The 21,477-nt window shown below is 38.0% G+C and overlaps 2 pseudogenes; both read right to left on the bottom strand.

The window, feature by feature from the left end:
- Nucleotides 1–569: 569 nt before the first annotated feature.
- LOC148002586 (small nucleolar RNA SNORD36) lies at nt 570–644 on the bottom strand (annotated as a pseudogene).
- Nucleotides 645–11,213: 10,569 nt separating this feature from the next.
- The window catches only part of LOC148002585 (glyceraldehyde-3-phosphate dehydrogenase-like), a 141,494-nt pseudogene continuing 131,230 nt past the window's right edge, over nt 11,214–21,477 (bottom strand).

The following is a 21,477-nucleotide window of genomic DNA, read 5'->3' as shown; positions in this document are numbered from 1 at the left end:
AGGTTAATTTCAGGAAATGATGAACACATTTGAGTGTGCTGTTGGATGAGAGATGCAATGAGTTTTTGAGGAATAGACTTCTTTAGTATTTCTTGAGTTTTCTGATATTGACTTGACAAAACTGAACTACTATATAAACCCAATGAAATGATCTCTGTCTTTGTTCTTTTCATTTTGTTTTACTTTCAAAAGGTCCTCTGGACATCTATCAAAACTACAAAGTGAAAATAGGTTGGCTTCATTTAACACTAAATCCTGCTACAAGGCCTTGCATCAAGGTGCTTGCCATTTTACGTTCTTATTTTAATAGTTTTCACAGCTTCAAAACTTAGAGGTGTAGCTAGCTAAAGGCTTCCACTGTAAATCCTGCAAGACCTAATATCTTCAATATTAAAAACCTGATTGTAGCAGCCGCAAGAATAAAAACTTTCTTTGATTCTTCTTCCCAAGACTTATGAAATCACAATGATTAAATCAGGAGGGCCTTTGGCAACAGACACAGACTCCCTGGCTCTTTAACAGGGTTGAATTTCTATGGTTTGACTGACAGCAAACCTATGTGCTGTTTGTACTTTCAGATTTAAAAGGCAAGAAATGCTTTGATTTTCACTTAAATTTCAGGAGAATAAAAGAAATCATAAAGTGCTTTCCTCCAAGGAAACAATGTCATAAAAGGATAAATTATCATGGCTTTGGCATGGTTCCATTTTGGTTATGAATATGGAAGCCTGTGGGGTAGAATTTGTTGTTTTTATATTAGGTTAAAGAAGCTGCAAATTTTACCTGTGATATTTGTAATAGATTTTTGATACAAAATGTGGACAGTTTGACATATGCCACGGGTACTATGCCTAAAAGCTATTCTTCTTATTTTATTGATATAATTCATTTCTTTCATGTTTGATACATTTTCTACCAGAAATGTTTTCTTGGTTGAATTATGAGTTCAGAGAACACAGCATTGGTGTCTTGATGAAAGTATTTCCTACCCACAAAATAGAAATCCTTTTATTTAAGAATTTATAGAAGAATATTCTATGTTATCTTGGTTTAGATTTGTACAGGAAATGTATTACTTACTCAATATTTACCACTCATTTACATATATGCCTTCTGCATCTTAACTTAATTGAGGTTTGGAATAATTTGTGCATGATCAGCTAGGTCATAACCCTTCTCTTCTATATGGTGATTTGTGATTGTGGTCAGAAATTGCTTAATGACATCCAAATTCCAGAAAAGATTAGCAATTGTATTTACATTGTAAGATTTATACATCTCTTTACTTATTAAATTGACTTCTAGCTCAAGTCCAAACACTATTTATGTCTTCTGTGATAGCCTGCACACTGTAAATCTTCACTGACATTCCTTGAACTGAATTCACATTCTAGTGTTATCTATTTTCAGTTTTGTGATTAGGTTGTTTGGAGCTGTATGCAATTTAATTGTCAAAACTTGACCATCTAATTTGTTATTGTGCAGTTCATCAGGCAATTTGTAAGTATTACCATGAAAGGAACTCTAGCCTGCAGAAACTCTCCTGAGGCTGAAGCACTCTCAGGAATAGAAAATGTTATATACTTTATCCATAGAATGGAAAGCATTGTTGCCTAGGGAGAAAAACATCATTGCATAGGGAGAGAAGGAGTCCCAGTACAGTGACAACCAAGCACTGAGTCATTAGTCAGGCATGGCAGTGCACTCCTCTGACTCCAACGCTCAGGAGGTAGAGACCGAAGGAACTCTACAAGTTATAAGCCAGCCTGTTCTTTCTAGTAAATTCTAGACCAGCAGAGCTATGTAGTCAGAGCCTGTCTCAGACCATGAAATTAAAAAAATAACAATAGAGATAAGTTGAAATAAAACTATCACTTAGTAAACAGTGCTCTGATTGTTGTGTTATATTGTAACTGAAGTGTGAAGAGTTTTATGAGATATCAAGTTGAAGAAAAATATAGAAGGGAATAACAGGGTAACAATAATCTGAGGATGGTTGGGATAATGAGGGGACACTAATTAGGGAAAGGGTGGGAGACAAACAAGGAAGGTAAAATAAAAGTAACACTATCTGAAAAAGCCATAACTTATACTTTTAACAATACCTATATCATGTGTAAGTCTGTGTACACATATACAGTTTAAGTCAAGAATTTTTATCTTGCCTGGCAATTCTCCACCATTTAAGACAAACCCCAACACCAAGTATAGTAAACCATTTTTTCAATTGTTCAGCTTTGTCCAAGAGACTCCCAAACACTATAGACTACTGATGATGCCCTTGGTTTCCCCTGAGAGGTGGAAAGTAAGTCTGTACTGCTGAAGATGCCATAAACTTTGAACACAGGGTCCAGAGGACCTGCAGTGTACCATCCTTGAAACACTCTTCGGTGTGGTCTAGCTTCCATGGTGCCAGAGGTTCTAGGTAAGCTTCCAGTAGGGGAAAAACTACTCCTTGGAAATATACAGAACTCTATTTGATAGTTGAAAGTGCTTTTCATAACGTCCTTAATATAAAAGAATAATTATAAACTTCAGTGTGAGACATGCGCTCTGCACTCCCAGTAGAGCACTGACTACATAATAGACTTCAGAAACTTTGATCAAGATGTCTACCTGACTCTGTGATTGTTTGTGTCAAGGGAAATTTAATGATAATATATGGTGTGACCTCTAATGTACTGCTTCTGTTGAGTTAACTGTAAAAAATTGGGTGTAAAATGATGAAACAAGTATCCATGGAGAAAATGGTACTTACTTGAGACATCAAGAAATCAATTTCTTTTCATTTCCAATATAACCCTTCAACACACTCAGTCACAGAGCAAGTCTGCGCATAGCCTGGGCTATCTGACAACAAGAAGCAAAAGGGGTAAAGGAAAGAACAATCGTTCTTGTCAGATAGCCCAGGCTATACTGAGACTTTCTCTGTGACTGAGTATGACCTTGAACTTCTGATTCTTCTGTCTAATTGTGTACAACCCCACCAGATAACTCAGAGGTTTCTACATGCTAGATAAGTACTCTACCAACTTAGCCATATACTCAGCCCATGAGAAATATTTTTTAACCTTCTGTTTTATCTCACTGAATCTTTTTGATGACTTCATAGTCTCTTCTCTGTGATATGGGAAACCAGAGGACAAACATTTCATTCCTATTCTTTTTTTTTATTCTTTAAATTTGAAGTTCTTCCCTGATTTCTATTGATAGAAAACAAAATACTTATCTAATCAGAATGTCAGTCATTGCTTATTTGTCTATAGGACGTTAGAAAAGCATCTGATGGACCAAAAATGTCACACGAGCTTTGTCTCTAGCTTGTTATACTATTTGGGTGGGTTATCCTAACTGTTCTGAACTTTCATTTAGAAATTGAGATTCATGTGTCTACCTTGAAGTTCTCTGTGATGTTTAACTGAAACAATGTCTACAGAAAAAAAAAACATTAAAAAATGGCCTTGTGCTTACCAGGTAGGCATCCTAACATAGTCTGAAGATGTGAAGGCACTGGACAGACTTGATGAACCAGAAATGGGTGAGTTGGGTTTCAGCATTGCAATGTACTACCCCAAACTTCAGTTTTATTAAGCAGAAGTGATAACATAGAAGTATGAAGGGACGCTTTCAATCAGCCTCCCCCTTTCACTGGTGCTGAGATAGAGTCATAGAAGAAAGAGTTCTGGAGATGTGGATAACAGTGTTACAGCAATGGGAATATTGGCAGGACTCTCTCAAAGCACCTCTACATTGCTAACTATGCTAATACACCTTCTTTGCATACTGCTTTTATTTTTCTTAGTGTGAGATGAATTTCAATTAAAGTCGTAGTGCCTGTATACATTCCTAGATTTCACTCTCATTGGCCTCTGTCTATGTCTTCTGCATTAGTATTAATTTACTCCTTCCTGGAATTGCAATTGGAACCAAACTGTTCTTGTAATGTAGTTCAGAAATGTCATCTTCAATAAGCCAGTGAAATAAAAACCCTATAAAGTTCATATGATGATACATTGACATGTCTCTTTTTCTGAGAGCTGGAAGGATTAAAGAAAATCCACATGTGAGACATTGATTGCCCAGGATTCTTTATTCTCTCTCTTTGAGAGCAAATGAAAGTCTCTCGTGCAAGAGAAACATACTGCAAATGTCGTGAGACCTTGCTATCATTGTGGTTAAGAGACCCGAGTATTGATTGTATAGATTTAATGTCTTAGTTGCAATAAATACAATTTTGTAGGCTGGGGAGGCTGAGGTAGGAAAATCATGAGCTTGAGATAAACTGAGTTCTATAGTGTTTGCCAGAATAGCCAGAGCTACAAAGGAAGATTTGGTCTTAAATGAAAGGAGGGGAAAGAAGGGCAGGAAAGAGGGTGACATATATATACATACATACATACATACATACATACATACATACAACACACATGCACACGCACACACACACACACACACACACACACACAGTGGGATAATTGGGTGTTGGCTGAAAACTCCTATAATTGTTGTATAATTGTGTGGGATGAAGTTGTATAACCAGTGTTGTTCCTTCCTATTTAAAAATCAGATAAACTTGAAGGGCCTTTATGATGAAAGGTGTTTGGATGATGAATTTATAAGGCTTTGGTTGGCACTAGAAATTCCCAACAAGAATAGATCAGGCTAGAAGTCCATGGGTAGAAGAAAGACCTCTGCGACTGACTGATCGACCCCTCCTGAAAGTCGAGGATACCTTGTTCACAGACGAGAACAGTTCTCTTCATGAAGGTCAGAGATAAGTGGGTGCTGCCATGGTGGACAACACAAATGTCATCTGGGATGGCTGAACCTCTTACCCCCCAGCACATCAGCGACGCTGATGCCTTTGCCATCTCTTGGATGCCCTGATGAAGCCAGCAACTGTAAGTATTATTCGTTGCCCAGGACATCAGGAGGGAAGAGATTCAGTGGCATGGGGCAGTAACAAAGCAGATCAAGTGGCTCAAGAAATGGCTATGCAGGAGCCTATCCTGGTTACAAGCCTGAAAGAGACAGCCACTGGGAACTGGGATCGGACTAAGGGATGACCTCACTTAGAATGTACAACAGAAGAAAAGGCCCAAATTGCTTAAGAAAAAAAGACAATGGCACACTTGAGGGAAAACTATATTTCCCAGAGAACAAACAAAAGACTTACTTTGCCAAATACACAAATGGACTCGTTTAGGAGATAAGAAGTTTGTCTAAGTAATTAAGGTGTATGTAATAGACTTCAGGATTTTAGCCAAGAGAGGCAGTAAAACATATAAGGTATGTCAGTAAGTGAATGCTTGGCAAGCAAACAGGGCAAAGAGACCTAGAGAGTTTAGTGAAAAGTCAAAGTGAACTTCACTGAGATAAAACCAGGAAAATATGATCACAAATATCTCCTAGTGCTTGTAGATACCTTTCCAGGAATAGATAGAAGCTTTCCTCACCAAGCAAGAGACGGCCTCGGTAGTCATCAAGAAGATACTGGAAGAAATCTTCCCCAGGTCTGGAGTGCCCAAGGTAATCTGGTCAGACAATGGCCCTACTTTCATTGCCAAGGTAAGCCAGGGTGTGGCCAAGTAGATTTAGAGGTCGATTAGAAATTACGTTCAGAACAGGTAGAGTAAATAAATAAAACTCTAAAAGAGACCCTGACCAAATTGACCATGGAGACTGGCGTAGAGTGGGTGGCACTCCTTCCCTCTTGCTCTCTTCAGAGCAAGAAATACCCCTTCCAGATTCAGCCTTACCTACTTTGAGATCTTATATGGGGCCTCAGCTCCTCTGACTGTATTAGGTGATGTTATTGAACCAACATGTCATAGTAATAATGATTTGTATGCCAGGCTAAAAGACCTACAAGTGATACAGAAAGAAATCTGCTCACAGCTGGCAGTAGGCTATGCCCCCGGGACCCCTGAGACATCTCATCAGTTCCAAGTTGGAGACTCAGCTACATACGATGGCACCGAACCCAGACACTCAAGCCTCACTGGAAAGGACCATACCTGGTGCTGCTGACCACCCTGACAAGTCTCAGCCCTCACCAGCCGAGTACTAGCTGTTGGGGCTGAGAGCTGGGACCTAGAGGGACACTCAGATCTTCAAAAAGCTCCATAGACTTGCACATCAGATAAGTGGATACATCAGAGACATGACTGGGAGGTTGCTATAATGCTCACTTGAGGACTGCGCTTTAGAAACAAGAATTTCATGTTTGCCCTGGGTTCCATCAGCATAGGTGTGGGGATAAGCTTGATTTCTATTGCAAATGATGTAACATCCCCTTACTATGAAGGCATTATGTACGTTAGTACTTCTGACACTTCTTGGGACTGTGTCTCAGGGATCATAAGTTTAGAAGTTCTAAAAGACAGTCATGACCTTGGTGTGTAGGTTTAGTTAGTGTCCATATTGGAATCCTGATGCTAAAGCCTTAGTAAGACATAAAAGAGAGTTGAGAATTACTTATGGCTATCTCAAGGCTGAGTCTAGGTGTTGCAAGGGCAGATACAAGAACATCTGCTGTTCCCGTGCAGCACAAGGCTTATGGTGAATTCAGAACTGCCACAGACTTAGAAATAGAAAGAGTAAAAAAGACTTTTTAAGCTGACCTCCAAGAATCCCTAACCTCCCTCTCAGAGGTAGTCCTTCAGAATAGGAGAAGATTAGACCTGATATTCCTTAAAGAAGGAGGTCTGTGTGCTACACTAAAAGAAAGAATGTTGCTTCTATGTAGACCATTCAGGAGTAATTAAAGACTCCATGAGTAAACTTAGAGAAAGGTTAGACAAAAGACAGAGAGACTGAGAAACACATCAGGGATGGTTCAAGAGCTGGTTTAGTAGATCTTTTTGGATGACTACTCTCATATCTTCCCTTATGGGACCCTTCTTAGTTTTGCTTCTGCTTCTGATTATAGGTCCATGTGTGTTAATAAACTAGTTACCTTCATTAGAGAAAGCGTGAGTACCGTTCAGATTTTGATGTTACACCAACAGTATCATGCTTTAGGAGGACAAGAAAACCAATATTATAAAGGTACTAAAATTTAGTTCTATGATTAGAACTAGCCACTAGAAGAAGTGGGGAATGAAAGAATAAAAAATACAGCCAAAAAGTCAGAAGTTTAAAAATGCAACCTCACCCCTAAGAAGCCCTAAATACTTCAAATTCCAGACCCTGCCCTCTACCTGTAAGTAAGTAAAAGGTCACATTTCTTGAGCCTGCTCTCTCAGGAACTAAATAAAAGGACTTAAGATAAGGTCCTTAGATATGCGATTCCAGACCTAGTAAAGATAACAGAAAACTTCTTCCAGGAACTAGCTGACCATAAAGTTAGATTAAAACCTTAAGAGAACAACCTTCTCCTAGGAACTAAAGGGAACATAAAGTTAAGCAATCTTGAGAGACAGGAAGCTTCTTGTGATTTTCCAATGACACCACCCCTGCCCTTTTGGGTTGTGGTTTCTCCCTTTAAATACCCTTTCTCCCAGCCTCTTGGGGTTGAACTCCACTGCCCCTGCGTGGGATATGAGTCTCGACCCCAGTGCACTGGCTCCTATTGATAAACCTCATGTGATTACAATAATAATAATAATAATAATAATAATAATAATAATAATAATAATGATAGATCAGGCTTAGGGTTAACATTGGAAACTGCCATAATATAATTTGTCAGTAGATATATGAGTAGTATTGCTATTTAAGAATACTAATAAATTCTTTTAAATAATTAATCTTGGATGTTGGTGAGCCAATCATTAAATGAGTTCAATATTACATTATACAGTGATTTAGTAGCAACATAGGGCAATATTACTGGCCATCACTAGAACCATATAGGGTTAAAACGCGAAATGATTCTGGACATTGATATTAAGCTAAGCAAGAAGAATGCTTATGTATGACCTAAGAGATGAAAGTTCATCACCAAGTGATGGACTGCACACAAATGGTGCTAAAGAAGTAGTCTAGGATGACTTTTGACTTAGGTGAACATAGGTGAAGCTTCTAGGTAGGGATTTAAAGATGAATTCAAGATCTATAGACTGGAAAGAGGGTCGTGATACAATCGATACTGAATCTGAAATACTTATGTGACAATGATATCAACAGGATCTTTAATGGACTAGAAAAGGGGGTCTTCTTCCAATTTCCATTAAAAGTAAAATCTTTGATCTCCTCACATCCCTTCTAATATGGCTTATGTTTTATTCTAATTAAATATCTTTTCTAATTAAATTTTCTACATATATCCTCTTTTTATACTTTTACTTTTTCATAGACCTTCAGCTTTCTGTCTTAACTCATTCCATCAGGGTAGCAGAGACAAGATCAGGGATCCTGTTCCTGATGTCAAACTTAGTGGCTAATTTTATATCTTTAATGTGCTTAATACCACAGAAACAGTGGTTATAGTTGACCTGCTACTTAGTGTTACAGATCGACTTAGCAGTATACAGCACACCCCTAGAAGCATGCAGAAGAGTAATCATATGTGCTCATTTTCTGAAGAATCCTGGAAACATTTAGAAGAATAATGCCTCCATCTACAACATGGCTTCAGAGTTATAGGACCAGTATAACACTGGCCAGTTCAAAACTACATTCAGCCCAAAGTTAAACTTCTGCCTTAGAATATATTTTGATACCAAAAGCTAAAGCCTATGCCTATATTTTGATCCTGTTATCTTTTCAAACATGCCTAAAGTGGACAAAATATTATCAAGATTTTAAAAGTCTGATTAAAGGATGATCAAACTGGTTTTAAGACCAAGTCATTCATTATTTCACCATTTCACAGCTTATCCTTTCCTGTTCTTCCTTATCCTGAACTTTTGTATAATGGAATCACTTTCTAGTTATTACTTCAATTATTAAGAAATACTGCATGCAGCACTCAAGGTACAAGTGGGCACTGCACCTTGCCCGGGCTCCACATTAGCCCTAGCCCTGGATGTGGGGGCTGCAGGAACCTGGCCTGAGGGCATGAGTGTGAGAGAGCTGGCATGAAAGAGGCCAAGGGTATGAGAGAGGGAAAGTCAACAGGCTGACCAGTTAAAGATACCTTTTAGATCCCTATCTAGGGCTTTGAAATGTTCTATTTCAACATATATCCCATTGTTGAAATGCTGGCATGAATGAAGGAGTTGGTGCAACAGATTCAAATCTACAGTATCTCCATGACTCAGGGCAACAACAGGATACTGAGAGGACTCTCAGTGAGGTTTCAGTATTGATACAATAATGGAAGCCAGAGTCTTCTAACCAGACCAATGAGTCATTGCAATGAACATGTGTGAACAAAAGGGTATACTATGGGACACACTCTGACACAATACAGTTTCCATGTCAAGATTTTTCCTCCCTTTGCTGTGGAAGTTTAAGGGCAGAGGACATATATGAAGGGATGTAGAGATGAGTGGCATTCGGGTACATGATGTGAAATTTACAAAGAATCAATAAAAAGGTATAAAAGTACATCCATTTATGTTTAAGTAAAATGATTATGTCTGGAAGACTCCAACCAACATGTATGTAATTTTGTTTCATTGTGAATATAGTTTTGCTAATTTTAGCAGTTAAATATTTGATTGTGTCAAAATTCCTTTGTCCTTTCAAGAAACATTTAAATTGTTATGCATGCTGCTATTCTTGCTATTTCAGAAATGTCTCCTTATGAATATTTGTGATCAAATGTTATGTATTCCCAACAGTACACATACAACATGGGCTTTGCAGAATGGCTACATATTGCGAAGGAGCACTGAGAGTGGGAGAAATAGTCTTCTTTTGGGAAGAGAACACCAACTGGCTATCCAATATCAAATGTTCAGCCCTAAAACTATACATATAACAAACATTATATAGGCTGAGCAGGTTGCATTTAGGAATATCAACACATATAAAAATACATATAGTACATATAATAAAATATATGTATTTTTATTCCTAAATACATATGGATACATATATTCAGTGAATAACAATTAATAAAAAGAGTTCATGAATTGGGAGAGTGGAGAAAGGCAGATAAGATGGTTTGGATGGAGGAAAGGTAAGAGAATAATGATAATTATAATCTCAAAAGAATGCTGCAATAAAAAAGCAGTTGACCTCCTCAATGAAATTTTAAAGTTCCCATTTATTATTTTACCAAAACGGCATTTTCAGAAATGTGTTTCACTTTCATTTCCATTTCTCTTTACTGTTGGGGTTCAGCATCTATTCGTTATTCAATTTTCTTTTCCCAAGCTGCATGTTTTTATCTTTTGACATTTTACATCGGATCCATTGTTTTTTCTTTTGTTTTAGCTTACCTGTCACATTTCTTTTAATGTATTCTGGCCAACAAACGTGGGGGATATGGCCCCATGCTTACTCATAACCACATGTTTGCCTTGACCTTAAAACATCCTGAGATTGTCCATGTTAGTAATGAAACTGGCTAAAAACATCATTAAATGGAGGAATGTGGTATAGTTCTCATAGGTGAGACATCAGGAAAAAAAAAAGGCAGGAGCAATGCATCCTACTAAGGAGAAATGGCAAAGGCTTTAAACCAAAGGCACCCAAGTCTCTGCCCTTGCCTATCTCCTTCTCCCACACAGATCTGAGACTTGTGATTCTGCAGCGGTCTTGAAAGCATGAGACAAGAGGCATAAGGAGATATGCGTTCCTAAAAATGAAAATGTTCATAGAGTCCTTATCCCTGATAGAACTTCTGTCAGTATCAAACCTTCAGATATCCTACTCCAGATTTTCTTATGACATATACATTTCAGTACTTTGAGCAGTGTTCAGTCTTTTAAATTCTTATAATGAGTATACAGTGTAATGGGTTTCAGTACAACAGTGCTACTGTGGCATTAAGTAAGTTGAATATAGAACATTTCCTCAAGAAAACTTACATGCACACACATACACACACGAGAGAGAGAGAGAGAGAGAGAGAGAGAGAGAGAGAGAGAGAGAGAGAGAGAGAGAGATCCTTTTTCTGTGGGTGTGGCAAACTTTATTGATGGTATTTAAGACAGTAGGGAGGGCTCCCTAGGCTCTTTCTGTTATGGGGGTCTGGGATGGAAATTGTGAGGGAGATGCTCAGTGTTGTTGGCCGAGCTGGGACAGGGACTCCTCAGCAACCAAGGGTCTCTCTCTTGTTCTCAGTGTCCTTGCTGGGGTGGGTGGTCCAGGGTTTCTTACTCCTTGGAGGCCATGTAGGCCATGAGGTCCAAGACCCTGTTGTTGTAGCCATATTCATTGTCCTACCAGGAAATGAGCTTTACAAAGTTGTCATTGAGAGCAATGCCAGCCCCAGCATCAAAGGTGGAGAAGTGGGAGTTGCTGTTGAAGTCCCAGGAGACAACTTTGTCCTCAGTATAGCCCAGGATGCCCTTTAGTGGGCCCTCAGATGCCTGGTTCACCACTTTCTTGATGTCATTATGCTTGGCGGATTTCTCCAGGAGACATGTCAGATCCAAAATGGATACATTAGGAGTAGGAATGTGGAAGGTCATGCCAGTGAGCTTCCCATTCATCTCTGGGATAACCTTGACCACAGCCTTGCAGGGATGATGTTCTGGGCAGTCCCATGGCCATTATGCCCAACTTTCCAGAGGGGCTATCCACCATCTTCTGAGTGGTGGTGATGGCATGGACCATGGTCATGAACCCTTCCATGATGCCAAGTTGTCATGGATGACCTTGTCCAGGGGTGCTAAGAAATTGGTGGGACAGAATGCATTGCTGACAATCTTGAGTGAGTTGTCATATTTCTCATGGTTCAAACATAGGGGCATCAGCAGAAGGGGCAGAAATGATGACCCTTTTGGCCCCACCCTTCATGCGGACCCCAACCTTCTCCATGGTGGTGAAGACACCAGTAGACTCTACAACATAGCACCAGCATCACCCCATTTGATGATAGTGGGATCTTGCTCCTGATGGGCTTCCTGTTGATGACAAGCTTCCCATTCTCAGCCTTGACAGTGCCATTGACTTTGCCATGGATAAAGTCATACTGGAACATGTAGACCATGTAGTTGAGGTTGATGAAGGGGTCATTGATGGCAACAGTGTGCCAAATGCAGAACAGTAGGCAGCCCTGGAAATCAGGTGCAAAAGTTTGCCCAAATCTGATCACGCTGACCTTCACTATTTTGTCTACAGGACAAGGCTGGTACTTCACGAGAAAATGTGGCTGTCTCTGGAACAGGGAGGAATTGAGTGCCAAGATTGAGATTCTTAATGTTGACCAATTACATCTAGACATGGGAAATACACTAGAGTATTCTTAATATACCCAGTGACATTCCATTGGAATTTTTTTCTTTTTTTCAGTGGGTATCAGTTGTAGATAGTATCTTCTTTAGTTGTGGGAATCTGTGTATACTTCCCCTTTTGGTGCTGGAATAACATCTGGTTTGAACCTGTGCAGATTTTTTATGAACTGCCACAGTCACTGTGAGTTCATATGTAGATCAATTCTTCTATGTCTGGAAGACACTGTTCCCTTGAAGTCATTGCCCACCACCTCTTCTGCATAAATCCCTGTCTTGAGGGGAGTGGTTTGATGAAGACACCCCATTTTTGACTGAGTATTATTCTAAAGCCTCTCAGTCTCTGCACTTTGTGTACTGCAAGAAGCAGCTTTTCTGAAGTGATTAAATAAATTGTTAATTCTCTATATCTGACTTCTGTATGAGAAGGAACAACAAAGGCAATGTGCAGAAACCAATTCTCTTTTACCCCCCCTCTCTCTCCTGATTTTTTTTACTCAGAATTGTATTTACTTTACCTATGACTTTATATTCATACAGTCAATACTTATGCCTCTTAATTGCAAGATCTCACAAAATACTTCAGTATATTTCTCTTGTCCATGAAGTTTTCATTTGCCCTCTAAGACAGAGAATGAGAAATCCTACTTAACCGATGTCTCTCACAGTGATTTTTCTGAAGCATTTTAGACCAGGATATAGTTTCAGTCTTTTCCACATGGATATTCCATTTTCCTAGCACCGTTTGTTGAAGAAACTGTGTTTTCTGAAATGTATGTTTTTGGTATTTTTCCAGTTTGCTTTTTGTTGCTGTGGTAAAACATCATAAGACAAAACTAACCTGTGGAGGATAGGGCTTATTTTTCTTACACATCCTAATCACAGTCTATCATGAAGGGAATTCAAGGCAGAAACCTGGAGGTGGGAACTGAAGCAGAATTGTCCTTTTCAGGTTCAGCTACCTTTTATATATGGCCAGTGCCCACTTGCCTAGGGATGGTACAATCCCCAGTGGGATGGTTCCTTTCTCATCAATTAGCAATTAAGAAAATATCCTAGAGACATACAGGCAATGTTGGCTAGTCTTGTGTCAAGAAGAATTCTTTGAAAACAGGGAAATTCAACTGGGAAAAAACATTCATAAAATCTAGCTGTAAGGTATTTTCTCAGTGATTAGCCCTGGGAAAGGTCCAGGCCACTCTGGGTAGTCCCATCTCTGGGCTGGTCATCCTGGGTTTTCTAAGAAAGCAGGCTGAGTAAAGCCTGAGAGGAATCCAGTAAGTAACACCCCTTCATGGCCTCTGCATCAGCTCCTGCCTCCAGGTTTCTGTCCTGCTTAAGTTCCTCTCCTGATTTCCATTGATGATGAATAGCAGTATGAAATTGTAAACCAAATATACCCTTTCATGTCCACCTATTTCCTTTTTGTTTTTGGTCTTGGTGTTTCATCAGAACAAACCCTAACTAAGACATAGGCCCATCTCATGGAGGCAGTTTCTCCCACAGGCTGCTGCAGGGATTCTAACTCTTGCCACACATTGCCTAGTTTCCCAGGGGTTTTTGAAATTTCAGTAAAATCTTTTGTGACCCTACAGTGATTGCATTTAGCATCCAGCATGTCTGACCAATCAGCACCACATGAAGATTCCAAGGTCTAACTTCAGTTGGAACAGTCGCTGGGCCAGACTTAGTACACAGCTTTGTCTTTGGATGACAAAATTGCTACAAACGAAGATTTAACTCTGTGGAATCAGAGATCCTTTCTTCTCAAGTTATTTAAAGGCATTTAAAAATTTATACCTTTGTGACAGATGTATGCAGGAAAAACTGCAATGGGCAAGTGAATTTCCTGGAAATGGCCTATCATCTTTCTTGGCTGTGATGGGTGTACCCTGAAGAGAGGTACAGCCCTAGAGTCTTTGTCCCATGATTATGTTTTTGCTACTGATGTGCCTTCTCATGGTTGTCATTGCTATATTCCTCATTTATCTAGCTTGCAATGATTGAGCATCAGGAGACCCTCACTGCATATAGCCTAGTGTCATTACTTCTTGGGTGATAGCCTACTCTGTTGGGCAAGTTTCCTGCAGATCAACATGAAGAGAAATGTTTTTGAGGTAAAGCTGTTTAGATAAGTTAATAATTTTATAGAATTCTGGATTTGATTTAAGTAGTTTCAGGAAGTTAATTTGATTTAAGTGATTTTGGGAAGTTAGGATAGATGATTGAAAGTTAAAAGTTAGAATCAAGAATAGAATGTGTCTCTTCCTCATAGAATAGTAAGAGCCTCATAGATGAGAAAAGAAATAAAGTGAGCTTTAATGACTACAAACACGTAAATGTGGTAGCAAGAAAAATACCCTGGGGGCAAGTTAATGATCGAAGAAAACATTCATTCTAAGTTTGGCCTGAATTACTTGATTTTATGATCTAGGACTATGAACACGGGTTTGGGGTGCACCATAAAAAAAGGTCATAGACATGGAAAAGGTAATTTTATTGTGAATATAAGAATAGATGATAGATAATTAGCCAGTTTAACTGAACAAGAGTCAAAAGACGTAAGATAGATGACGTTCTATTTAAATTGTCACCAGCTAAACATAGGATAGAACTCGCTACTATAGATAGGCTTGCTTAAGCTTTGGTAAGCTATGACAAAAGAATTATTGCTTTGCAGTTATGAGGAGCTTGTGAAGAGAAAGATAGATGGGAAATGTTTAGTTAGATATGAGTTTCAAAAGAAGGATACACAATCAGTTATCTTGTAATTTCCTTTTGTGTAGTGATTTTAATCTGTTTCTGAAGAGTATGTTTTTGTGGTGATTGTTTTTAGAGAATACGTAGCTTGGGGCTATGAGGTAATTTTATTCTCTTCTTATATGGAAAACATTGTCTTCAGGACTATAAAAGGCCTAAGGGAAAAGAGAAGTTTTCAGTGCCAGCTCACTATAATTTGCTCCACCCACCAAATGTGTGAATGTGTGGATATTTGTCTGTCTGTCTGTGTATGTGTGAAGTCGTTGGAGCTTACCCCTTGCTTCATTCACTCTGTATGTGTGTGTGTGTGTGTGTGTGTGTGTGTGTGTGCGCGCGCGCGCGTAGGTGCATGTATGCACGCGCGCGCACGCACACACATACACACATACACACACACACACACGTGTGTGCACGGTTTTCCTGACTCTTGCTTTTCTCTAGTCATTGGTTACTATCTGCAGCAGCCCCAGTTGGTTGCTATCTGAATGGATTCTCTTTTTTTGTTTGTTTAATTCTCTCTCTCTTCTTTCTCTCTCCTCTCTCTCTCAAAGTATGACTTCATCTGAAATTAGGTTTTGTGACACCTCACACGTTACTCTTTCTTTTTGATTGGAATTCTTTGTGTTTCCATATGAATTTCAGGATAGTGCTTTTTCTATTTCTATGAGAGGTGAGATTGAGATTTGATGTTGATTGCATCTTTTTGTTGTAAGCACATCTACTATTGGATCTTAATATCAGAAGAAGAATTACAAGAAGAAGAAGAAGGAGAAGGAGAAGGAGAAGAAGAAGAAAGTCAATCAAGTTTTCTTCAACATAACTTACATATCTGGCTTTTTTGCTGTTAGAGAGAGACATGTTTATGTTCATAAACTTTATTAAAACATTTTCTCAGATCAATTCTTTATTAAGCCTCATGTGTATTGTTACAAAACAATAAACCTTTTGTGCTTAGTGAGAAGAAGCAAACAGAGGCTCATTTGGAATAAAAACACAAAGATTGCACAGAAAGGTGGTCAACTGCTGTTAGAGGCAACAGAATATATATGATAGGCAGTGGCAGTGTTGATCTGTGAACTTCAGTACAAATTGTTGATTGGCCTTATTGAACTTGCAGAAAATCATTCAATGTCATATTATGTTGTGAATTTTAATTTAGCTTAGGAGAATATAACTCATCACATTAATTTAATGACGTTACTCTACATGTTTATTTTCTTCAGGTATTTTAGTATTTTTAGTACACTTGGATTTATGATTAGAAAATCATGTGTCATGAGGAATCAACGTACTTACTGTTGTGTGTTTATATGTATTTAAAGCATTGTAAGAATAACTATATCAGTATTGATGTTCCTAATAAGTCTTTCACTTTTTGTGGGTCTCTCCTAATCTCCAGTTTGAAGCCATTGGCTTTAACTATGCTTACTCACCCAGCAGTTTAAGAAGAAAACAAATACACTGTGACCCAGTTTTTTAATGCTAATAGTATACTTTCCAGCTTTAGAGTTTAGATTAATTATCATGTGAAATTTAGAATAACTTTTATCACATAAAAAAAGCTCGGGGCAATGATCTGATGAAAAGATGTTTAAAAAATACATAGCAATTGACCCTTGAGCTTTAAGACTATTGGGAAATCCTTATTAGAATCAATCTGCATTAAGTATATAAAATATTTCCTCATTGATGTGCATTTCAAAGACAATGGAAACAAAACCTGAAAGTGGTTTAAAGTTAGACAAAACTATTGTTGTTAACTTCTTCCCTCCAGCAGAGTAAAATAATAATAAATTCAGGTTCTTTCTTTACCAGAGCTATTTTTCAAAATCTCCTCTTGTTTCACATATCTTGGGTCACTCACCACTGATGCTCAGGCCACTGGTCCATTTATTTCCCTGTGATGCTATCAGGTGCAGTGGTTGTATAGCTTTCCTTCTTTTTAGAAATCTCTGTCTTTTTCCTATATTTCTATGTTTACACTTTCGAAACTCTTAAATTCTTACAACTATATAAACATGAATTATACTAGCCCTTTACTAAGGCTGTTCACCAGAACCCAAGTTTGCACTAAAAGTGTGGTAGTGTAGCCGGCTGTTTAGCTACTTGGTGGGTTCTTCTGTCTTCTGTCCTTCTCCATCCTCTTCTTTTACACTTTAAGCCTCTTACCCCTAAATAGGAGAGAAAAGAGATAGAGGAAAAAGGGTGTGATATTATCATTAGACTACTTCTTGCTTATTAGGGTTGTAGAGTTTTGTGGGATAAGTTTGATTTTGGCTATCAGGATATATAGTTTCTTCTTCTTCTTCTTCTTCTTCTTCTTCTTCTTCTTCTTCTTCTTCTTCTTCTTCTCCCTCTTCCTCTTCCTCTTCCTCCTCCTCTTCCTCTTCCTCCTCCTCTTCCTCCCCCTCCTCCTCTCCTTCTCCTCCTCCTCCTCCTTCTCCTTCTTCTTCTTCTTCCCCTTCTCCTTCTCCTCTTCCTTCTCCTTCTTCCCCTTCCTCTCTTCTTCCTTCTCCTCCTCTTCTCTTTCCTCCTCTTGTTTTTTATCCTCCTCTTCCTCCTCCTCTTCCTCCCCCTCTTCCTTTACACATAACTGCTTTACAAACTGCATCCAACAGCAGTCAAGCAACAACCAACAACCCATCAATGACCAACCCAACATCTCAGCAACCCTAGCCTTTATATACCCACTGTTCTCAAGTGTTACATACGAATTAGTTTTCAGAATTCTAAGCATCACATAATCACAGAAACTATCTGCAGCTGGTAAAACTATGCTTCTTCTAGAGCATGAGGTAAATCCTTGTCAGCTGCTGGGGACATATCCCAGGCCTGGGTTTTAAACCTATTCTTAAAAAATTTCTGTGTCTCTTTTAAGAAATCAAAAATCTCACAACACAGTAGCTGTTAGCAGCAGTTTTACACAGTTTTGCACACAAAACCCTATTTTTCAGGTTTGCAAGATTGGCATTACCTGCGCTTGACCAATGACTCCTATTTCCCCACTCTCCACTGTATACTCAACAAACCCAACAAATGTACCTTCATTGATAGAGTTAAAAAATGGGTGCTAAATGTTTGGTTATTTGGTAAAATATGGTTACCATACTGCTGTGGTTCAAATTCCCTTCAAAATCTAACAAATGAATGGCTACTCAAAGTCACATCAGTATAATTATGAAGAACACAATATTAATACATATGTCAACCTTGAGTGTTTTATGCTGAACTAAAGCATGTATTTCTTTTTTTCTTTTCTTTTCTTTTTTTTTTTAGTGGGGAGAAGGCTTATTTTTTTTTCTTTCTTTTTTTCTTTTTCAGAGCTGTGGACCGAACCCAGGGCCTTGCGCTTGCTAGGCAAGCGCTCTACCACTGAGCTAAATCCCCAACCCCTGAGAAGGCTTATTTTAACTCACAGAGATAGGTTACTTAGATCATCAGTGTAGGGATGTCGAGACAGGAACTTGAAGCAGCTGGATGTATTACACTCAAGAGAGAATTGAATTAATGCAAGTTTGCCTGTGTCAGCCCACTTTCTCCAATCCTGTCCACCTCTGCCTACAGGATGGTGCCACCCTCAGAGGGGAGAGCTTTTCAATTAACGTAATCTAGAAAATCCCCCATATATACTGCCTGATGCCAATGTAATCTAGTCAGTCGCTCAATTGGGATCTTCTTCCCAGGTGATTTATGATTGCATCAAGTTGACAATGAAACTAACCATCTCAGGGAGGCAGAGGCCAGAGGATTATTGAAAATTTGAGGCCAGCCAAGGCTATCAAGTTAGATCTTGTCTCAAATAAAAATAAAATTGTTAAAAATGAAAATCAAAGTATAATAAGTTTATTTCAAAAGGCTCACAGTGAATGAATGCATTTACACTGCCTTTTTTTTAAAAATGGTCTCCTGAAAGAGGATGCTAGTATGAGAAGCTAAAACAGTAGTGTTTTAGTGCTGTATGTTGGGTATGGTTTTATAAACAATGAAATATTGGATAATAATATATTTCAAATAATGTATCATTCACATCATCTAGTGTGTGGCATTGTGTTAACATGTGTTCCTCCATGTGTCCACACAACCTAATTGACTCTTTTTAAATATACACTGGGCATTGTTTGTTATTCTTTCCTGTAAGAAATAATGAGTGTGACACTGGGCAGTTAATGTGGTCGACCTATCTTATTTGAAATTTAACTGGTTTCTCAACATGGAGAAGATGATGCATTTTGAGGTAAGTTTAACTGGAGAAATGTTTAAATACTTTGTGTTTCTAATTCCCAGACTTTATAGATCAAATATTTTAGCCAAAGTCTACGACTGTGTGCTGTACACAACAACTAAGCGTGCTATTCAAGGGCACACTTACTAGACTTCAGGTTACAGCTGGCAACTCTCACTCCCTCTTGTTATTGCTTCTTGGTTTTGAGGATGCAACATTATTAAATTATTGGACAAATCAAAAATTCTTATAGGAAAAATCTACATTTTTATACATTTTGATGGTGTTATATTGGCTCCAAAATGTACAGAAATGAGAAGAAAAGGACTCAGCGAAGGCTTAAATTTAACACAAGATTTATGACTTTGAAGTTGACCCATTAAACTGTATGAATCAGTTTCAAAAAATGGAAGACGATATTTGTGTCTTACAGGTAAGTAGTGTTTCTATTGGAGCAATACTCATATAAGGGTATTAAAAAAAAAGTGTATGGCTGATGCACAACACACAGACTCCAAAACTTATGTCTACTGGGCTTTGTAAAGTGTTTCAGAATCTTAATTTCTGAAATATCTCGGAGAATAATATAGAACACATATTCTGAAACTAGACTGGTTGACTTTATGATCTTAGATTTTCCAATATGTATCTATCATCTTGCACTGTCTCTCTGGCTCACTATGTGTGCTCTCATTTGTTAAATGGAAAAATAATAGCAACTCCATCCTTATTAGGAGGCATTGCTATGCACATACATCATAAGTGACATCCAGTGTGAGAGTTATGGGATTTGGAGTCCAAGCAGGTAGCATGAAAACTTGGTTTCTCTTCTCATAACTTTTACAACCATGAACAAGTCATTTAGTGTCTCAGTGCTTTAGTTCTCAGGTATAAAATGAGCAAATACTAATATGTATTTATATATGTATATATACATATGTATTATATGTATATATATGTGTATACAATGTATAGTATATGTAAAACACTAATATATGTGTATAATATTATTTCTATATGTAATATATAGAGAGCAATTATACACTCATAGGCATGCATATATATACACAAATTGTTGATCTTCAAATTAAAGAACAAAGTCAATATACACAAAACATATATAGACCCTGTGTCATGAATATTTAATGAATATTTGTTGTTACTATTAGCATTTACAGTTTGGTTGGCCTATCAACATTAGAAATTGTTGGAGTTTGAATAGCAATACTATTAAGATGTATGTAAGAACAATGTAAATTAACAGTGACTGCTTTCTGGCATACAGAAATTTAAGACCATCATTTTACAAGGATGCTTGATTCATAAGATACTTTTACATAGGTGGTCATGTTTATACTGCACTTGTTTCCTTTCTGTGTTCTTGGCTCAAGCGAGAAGGAAGTTATCTATAAAAGTAGAAAGCTTTATTCTTCTAGCTATCTCACATCTTAAAGATGTTGGTACCTACTACAACTATTTATGTGCCTTTCTTCCACCTGACTTTAATAATTGGATGTGTGTCCTTAGATTAGATGGAGACATTATGATTCTATTCTGTATTTTCCATGTGAGTGTGTGTATGTGTGTGTGTGTGTGTGAGAGAGAGAGAGAGAGAGAGAGAGAGAGAGCGAGAGAGAGATAGAGAGAGACAGAGAGAGACAGAGAGACAGAGAGAGATGAAATTTAAATAAAATCACACAGACAAATCTTAAATAAAAACATTTTAAGATAAAATGAGGGAAGCTCAAAAGAACACAGTGTATTTTTTGGTGTCTTCTATCTGTAATGCACAGGGAAAAGGCCTTCTACCTTCATTAGATCTCCAGAGGAGGAACAGAAGTGTAAGAAATGACACCATTTGGATGCATGTTACTCAAAAAGCTTTCAACAAAGAAGGCAGTGAGAGAGAACAGGACTTACACATTAGGAAAAAGAAATAGGCAGAGTGAATTTGAGAGGGAATTTAGAAGTTAATTTTAGCATCGTCTGTATTTTTGGCTGTTTCCTATCCAGTTCATTTGAGTTAAGTTAGGAGGTTCTTTTAAGCCATTTAAAAATACTCATGTATGAAATTGCAGAACAAAGAAAAACAAGTTATGGGAAGGTAATTATTCTGTGAATTTAATATTAATAAAAATAAGTTTAATCTGAGGCTTTATATATGTTAAACTCTTTAGAAAGTGATATGCAGTCTTGTGAAGT

Source organism: Rattus norvegicus, chromosome 11 (assembly GCF_021556685.1).
Source record: "Rattus norvegicus strain SHRSP/BbbUtx chromosome 11, alternate assembly SHRSP_T2T, whole genome shotgun sequence".
Taxonomy (NCBI): domain Eukaryota; kingdom Metazoa; phylum Chordata; class Mammalia; order Rodentia; family Muridae; genus Rattus; species Rattus norvegicus.
This window is presented reverse-complemented; position numbering and strand designations above follow the sequence as displayed.